The sequence below is a fragment of the Olea europaea genome, unplaced genomic scaffold (genome assembly GCF_002742605.1).
Source record: "Olea europaea var. sylvestris unplaced genomic scaffold, O_europaea_v1 scaffold987, whole genome shotgun sequence".
In the NCBI taxonomy this organism is placed as follows: Eukaryota; Viridiplantae; Streptophyta; class Magnoliopsida; order Lamiales; family Oleaceae; genus Olea; species Olea europaea.
In genome coordinates this window covers 224,632-232,563 of record NW_019268379.1, presented here as the reverse complement: position 1 = coordinate 232,563, position 7,932 = coordinate 224,632, and the positions used below count along the sequence as shown (strand labels likewise).

Here is a 7,932-nt window from a genome sequence, read left to right as displayed (position 1 = left end):
TCAAGAAAGGGACAGTATGTATCAAGACCCCGAATCAGTCATCTTTAGTGGACACCAATTATATATAGAAAGATTGTTCAATCCTTGGATTCAATGCATTTGATCAGTTGTCATTTTCAAATTTCTGTGGGTACCATTACGGGAAAAAAAAAAAAGGGTCTAAAATGTGCTTATTTACAATCTTCCAATAAAAAAAGAAATAAAATTAAATAAAATATTTAGAAATGAGCCTATAAATCATGAGATGTTGAAAGTAAATCTGCATTCCACTAACTACGTTTGGTTCGTTGTATTTAAATCTTTGTTTTCTTTCCATTTAAACAATCAAGACTAAGGAATGGGATTAACTGGTAAGTTAGTTGCCCAGTTAGAGTTCAAGGCTGGTGGAGATGTATTTCATGAATTCTTCAGGCATAAGCCACACCAGTTAGCCGATGCTTGCGTTGGAAAGGGTACATGCTTGTGAGTTGGTTGAAGGAGAATTCGGAAATTCAGGTTGCGTCGTGTTTTTTAAATACTCCCAAGGTAATCCAATATTTACTCGTGTCGAAGTGCACTTTTTGCATGTGTTTAGTATATTTAGCAAGTTCAACTAGACAGAATCAGTAATAAGAGAGAAATTAGTCACACGCCTCTCATCTTCAATTATGTCTAGTACTCTATGATTCAACTTACAAAATATTGCTCAGTGAGTCGAGCAATTGACAGTATGAATGTTTAGGTTTCCAAGTAATCCTTAAATTTTGCATCTTGAGTGTCCCATAACTATTGAGAACATAGCATTCCCCTTTGAATTTAGCCAGGAATTTATCATTTATTGGGTTGTCAAAAAGTGTGATATAACTCTATTTTTAGCAGCCTTTTATTGAAAAAAAAGGACAGTGATTGGTGTACAGGTAACGGTTCACAGTATAGGTCCCTACCGACACCTCACATGGGCGGCGTGGGTGGGTGAATTTTTTGACATTATTTATTCATGTGGGGTCCACAGTTTGTGAGGTATTTGTAAAATTTCTATAGGAAATTTTTCTGTACACCAAACATTTTCCGGAAAAAAAAAAAAAAAATTGGCTAACATTGATTTCTCTTTTATAAAAATGAGTCATCAATAATTCATGTATAAAGTCGAATGATATAAAACTGTCTATTTTATGTCAAATCTTCAAGTTTTTTGCTCTAACTATATGGAATAATTAACATTGAAAAGTTTTTCATATCATCATCTAATTAACGTATACTTTTATACGTAGATTAAATATTTTTTATTATTTTAATAGATGGAAAAGAGCAGAGTGCAAAAATGGTACTTGACTCCATTGATGAAGAGAAAAAGGCATTGGTTGTTAAGGTCCTCGAAGGAGATGTTCTGGAATTCTACAAGACATTCACTATAATGGTTCATGTTGAAACAAAAGATGGGATCGACCATGTTACTTGGACTTTGGAGTATGAGATGATAAATGAAGATGTTCCACATCCAATTTCGTGGTTGGCTTATTACATAGATATCACTACAGATGTGGAAACTCATCATCTCCGGAAATCTTGAATGCTTTATTCCATCATTGATATTCGAATTAAATCAAGAACAAAAGAAATTGTCGTGGTGTGTACTCTAAACTAATATGAATTTGTCATTGATATAGATATTGCTTGGTGAAGTTTGTAAGACGTGTAAAAAGAGAATCAAGATGAACCTTCTGTGTGTGAAATGTCAAATTATTTTTCCTCCTATCGATGCATCCGATTTGTAATTTGTAATTTGTAATTATGTTTAAGGTTGTCCTAATATTTTTCAGTCACAATCTTTAGAGATGCATAAGGGATATTCGATTGTAAAAACTAACCAATTGTAAGAATTTTATTATGCTAATAATTTTCAGTCACAATCTTTAGAGATGCGTAAGACCATGTCATGCATTCTCAAGCTCTTAATCTTAACCATGCAAATCGTTGAGGACCATTGATACTAGATAAATCGTGAAGATTAACTTCAAAAAGATAAAGTTCTGAATAATTAACAGTTCAAGCTTTTAGACATCGTATCAAAGAAAACAAAAGTGATCAAGAGTTCAAGTTATTGACATCTATTTCTGAAAATTGTGCTTGTTTCAACCATTAAATAAGTAAAAATTAATCCTAACGGTTTAAACTTTGAATGAATTACGATAGTTAGCATAGACCAGAACCAATCATCTTCAGTGGACGCAATCGTTTGGAGAAAATCTATGTTCTATCCTTATCCGCAATGCACTTTGTCATTTTCAGTGAGTACAATATGGCAAGCTGGCTGCAACGCACTTCATTTTACTATCGTCCAAAATAAAAGTAATATCGTTTTGGGAAAGAGACAGAACCAAAATAACTTTGAGCTAAGCACATAATTTGAGCCTCATAAATAATATTTGACTCGATAATCTTCTCAAAATTGCACTTTAGTCCTTCATGTTTATCAAAATTTTATCACGTATTGTAAAATTTCCATTATACACTTAGCACACCAATATATGACCTATATTTAACTATTTGTCGCTTCAACGATAAAGTAAAGCAAATAACCCAATCTTAAGTGAAATAATTAGACAGTTTCAATCTTCTTCAATAAAATGATTAAGTAGTTTTTGAAAATTGTACATTATAAGATTCATCAGTAGTAATTATCATAGATTCTACAAAATTGTAATCAAATATGTAAAGGTAAACAATATAAGCATGTAGTGGGAATGGAATTTGCATCAATTAATCGTTTGACAAGAAAAATGTACACTTTATATCTATTCGTGTATTCTAAATACACAAAATAATAGTTAAGAAAAAAATGTATCATCATAACAAATGGGTCAACTCGACAAGTAAAACTCCTAACTTGGAAATGAAAGAATACCTATTCTAATTTTGTCTATTTAATCGACATTACTTTATTATGACCTTATGTACAATTAACACCAGTCTTTTTTTTCTTTTTCTTTTTTTAATTTTTTACTTTTTGAAATTCTATTGTCTATTCATCAAGGTTATGAAGCATATGCATAATTATACGTTTTTTGTTTATAATATTATTTTAAATATTATAAACTAATAAATAAATTAATAATGCATTCTTTAAACTTCATAAATACTCTTCAAATTTTCACCAAAAAATGCTCGAGATCATAAATACTACAAAAACTTAAACTTTAATGCATATTCTTCAAATTTTTAACAAACGAAGAGAGCAGCAGAAGAAGTCAGTAATAGAAGGTAACAAACTAGAGACTAAGAAAGAGATAAAACATAATGCTCAAAATCATAAATACTATAATTATTTGATAATCAATTCATACAATTGAATTAGACTCGAATATCGACTTTAAAAAATCCTAAATCTCTCTTGTTAGCTAGAAAGATGCAATTACTTCTCTAATATATTTCCATGCGTTGACGTATACCCATTAGCCAGCGTGGAAACATCAACTAGTTTATAGCATTATTTTTTTTAATTACCTTCCCTCTCTCGTCAAGTGGTAATGCATGGACAACTCGAGAGCTTTAAGGACTCTCACCCTCGTGTTCTTGATTTCGCATAGAAAATTATTAATACAATAATTCTCCAAATTGCACTTTAGTTTTTCATGTTTATCAAAATTGCAAATCAAAAGTCGTGTTAAGAGTAGAGAAAAGAAACAATAAGAAGAAGTGACGTGTCATTAAAACATCAATGTCTGAGCGAAATGTATGCAAGAAGGGGAAAAAAACAAAAGAAAAATAGAGAGATATATAAAAAAGGAAAAAATTGTGTGTACTATATTGTTTTGATAAGGAAATATGATAAGAACATGTGTATAAAGCAGACGCACTACTTCCTAGCTAAGTATTAGTCTTATTGGAGAATAGTTGAGGTGATGATTAAAGTAAGCTTAGGGTCTGTCTGTTTCTGCTTCTTCGGTGAATTTTAAGCAATAAAAGAGCCATTGAAGAGGACTATGGGTTCCATCTATGAGAGAGCCAATCAAAAATGGTGACTGCTTTTGATTTCCAACGGGTAAAAAATCAATTTTTGGGGCTTTAAAAATCGTTCCCAAACAAGGGTTTAAAATCACTTGTTTATTTAGCCTCTATTTGATGGGGATTAAAATTAGATTTTTAATAAATTTTGATAAAAGTTGATGAAGTGTATTGTTGAAAGTTGTAGACCCATTAAATATGTTATTAAAATTAGTTATTGGCTTTAAATTAGTTAAAATTCTAAATTTTAACCCATATCAAATAGGGACTTAACATTCAGGAAAAGTATTGAAAATTCAAGAGAGCGATACGAATAGTGAGAGAATAGTTTGACACACTCAATATTTCGTATTGTTTGGGAAAAGTGTCTTCGGAAGTTAAAATATACGACTCGATTAATGTAGCATTAATGGGATTGAAAATGTTTAGCACACACATTCAAAAGCATATGATATGATATGCGTAGTTTCTGAAATAATTTTTTTTTTTTTCATTAACTTGTTTAATTTTTTTATGATTTTGATAATCACTTTGAGAAATCATTGAATTACATATATCGAGTTGAGGATATTTGTTTAGTGTTATAGTTAAGTTTATATATTGCTTTATTCGAGGACGAACAAAGGTTTATATTTGTGGGTTTATGATAAATATAAATATTACAGTTATCTTGACAATTAAAGGTAGCTTTGGAAATGATTATAAGGAGCTTGAAACTTAATTATGCTTGTTTATTGATGATTAATTTCGGTGAAAATAAGGTATTCGTTTAAAATGGAAGAAAAAGAAAGAGAACTGATAAAAATAAATAATAATAAATGATGAGATTTGAAGAATTTTAGAAACTAGTGACCAATATGTCAGGCTTTAAAGTCGAAGGAACTTCCATGCAATATTCGAGGACAGGAAAAGAACCAAACCGTTATTTAGGGATCAAAATGTACAAAATGAAAGGTTAGTGACCGGTGCGATGGCACAAGCTAATTCAGGCTACTGTTGCAATTAAGGAATTTGCAGAAATATTATATTGTTCTTCTCACAGTCCCTATACTTAAGCCATCGCACGATTAAGTTAGCGTGACGAGTTGCAATTTTCCAGAACTCCTAATTATGATCAAACTCCGATTCCTTCACTTTTCGAATTAAGATCTATAATTATCATTATTGATGGAAAACAAAGGGATGAACTAGAGATACAATCTTGAGGCAAAATTAATCATCAAAATTCGATAATTTTTTAAAATTTGTATCATAATTTGGGATTTGAAAGTTGAAAAACACAATTAATATTGAGATTTAAGAGTTGAATATTATTGATGAGAATTGGGTGAACAATCGCTTAAATTTAATTTTTTTTTTTTTTTTGGACTAAACCCAGTGATAATTCTCATCTTTTTTATTATTTAATTTCCATAATATGATTGACTAAATTCTTTGTTGTTAGGTTGAATGAAGGAGATTAGGTTAATGTTTGTTTAGTTCAATTGATTTCATGCCATTTTTATTATGTATTAGTTGTTCATTGTGAGTTTAATTGACATCCAATTGGTTGGTCACAAATTGATTAATTTAAGGATATCGAGATCAACAAGAGATATTTTTATCTAGTTCATGTAATATGTAACAAAAGTTTAGATAAAAAATCGAGAAATACTTTTGTAACTTATGCAATCATGATTTAATTACTACAATCGAACGCTTTTTATATGTGTATGAATTTACATAAAAATTTATTAAATACGAAAGTGGAATAGGTTTACTTTTACTCAATAGAGCATATAAACTAAAATTAGTTAATTCGATTGTTATTACATATAAAAAATGGGTGATTGAATTTGGATTGCATAAATATTAAATTACCTTAAGTGAATCGGTATTCCTAACAACTTAATCTCAAATGTTCTTCACTAATTAGTTAAACTTAGATTAATTTAGATTAGTTTAGCATAATTTAGTTAAAACTTAAAACTTAAATTGATAATTGAATACCACCAATGTTCTAAAAATCATAAAGCATAATTATTTAATAATTAAAATAATACATAACAAGAATCTAAAATCATAAAATACTATATTTACTAAATAATTTCTACAATTTGTCAATTATATAATTTTTTTAGTTTTTGAAATACAAAAATTAGGCTATGTATCATAGTTTCAACTTTCAACAAGTCAAGTTCCACTTAACACATTTATAGGAATTTCACACAAATTTTTTAAGTTTTCAACCAAATTATAAGTTTCAAAATCATAAGTATATAATATAAATAGTACAATAGCTTAGATTTTATCTCTTTAGTGGATAATCATTTTTTACTTATGCACAAATAAAATCATTTAAAAACTTGAAATTAAAGTCAAATCAAAGCCTTTTAAAAGGGGGGTAGGGGAGTTAACAAAATAAAGTTAAATAAAAGGTTTTTAAAGAAAAAGGAAAAAAAAATATAATAAAGTGCACGTAGGCACGCAATAAACAGTCAACTTAACACCTGACCATTTACTTCATACTTTCTGTCAAGACAATGTGTTTTGTCCTCGTCCCACGCCTAAATGCACTTTTTAGAACACTAGTTACTGTTTCAATTTAGATTGGAGTTAAATTTGATATAAAATTTGACCTGTGCACTTATAGAATCATACGACCAGAGGTAGAAGACCTGATTTGCTCATGCTAAAAACAAAATATGGAATTAACCATTTAACGTAGATTTTAGAGTACGAGATGTTAAGTAGAGACATTCCACATCCAGTTTTGTGATAGGCCTAATACATTGGCATTGATGTCAATGTTGAAACTCATCTTCTCGAGAAGTCTTAAGTTATTTATCCCGAAAAATGGATTAAATTATCGGGAGTATGGGTTTGTCACCCTAAATTAGGGTTTATATTGAGAAACTGTTATATTTGAAAAATAATAAATATTGACATACAAAGATACCCTTTTGTAAAAATGACCACTTTATTGTATGGTTAAGATTTCAAACTACATGATGGCCAGTTTAAAGATCTAAAGACTAGCACAATAGCTTCTATTACGCCTCAGGTTATAAGGCTCCAAATATCCTATGTGGCAAGCAAACCTGGGGCCCCATACTCCGCTTCAAACTACCACGAGTCAGTTTTGACCAAGCCCCTTGAAGTGGCCAAACCAATGTGTTTACCAACCCCATTCGATTATATCGAGCTCGTTGGAATGAATTGAACCCGAACTAATGGGAGGCTACGAGAGGAGTTCGACGTGAGATCTTTCAAGCAATTCTTTGCATGTGATTGATGTGATAACTCACTGTTATCATCGCCATTTTTAGACAATCAGGTCGAGTCTAAAGCCACAAGTTAGGCATGTGGATGGTAAAATGGTATTAGCATTTAATACTTATGATTGGTTGATGTCTCCGATAAGAGGCACCCACCGAATGGCTAAAGTCACGTACATCTTCATCCAATAACTCTTATTCACTTTTTCCTACTATAAAAGCTCACACTTAGTGCAATCTCAAGATAATACAAGTTTAGACCTTCAAACTAGAACTTAGCCATATCATCGTTTTATCTATCATTCTCCTAAAGTGGACACCCTTTTTATATGAGAAGCTCACATTTAAAGTTCTCCGCACTCATATATTTACTTTTTCAATTGAATTAACAGTCGGAGTTTGCGCAGCCAGCTCTATCCTCGTCGAGAGAAGTTACGCATGGCTAGCGGTTTATCCAATTGTTCTATAATTAGGCTTGCGTGGACAAGAGAGGCCTTGGGATCTATTGACCACGTTGGAGGTATAAAATTTGAGGTCAACAAATTGGCGCTGTCTGTGGGAAACTACACTATAACTACGAATATTCTTGGGTTGAAAGCTATTAGAAAGGGAGGTATTCCAAAGCCCAACCTTGAAGAAAGGTCTTTGTTCTTGATAAAAGAATAGTTGAGAGCACTAGAGATGTCACTAT

General features: G+C 30.8%; 1 pseudogene; it reads left to right on the top strand.

Moving 5' to 3' along the window:
- The first annotated feature begins 236 nt into the window (after positions 1–236).
- Positions 237–1,811, top strand: LOC111392831 (annotated as a pseudogene).
- Positions 1,812–7,932: the final 6,121 nt, after the last annotated feature.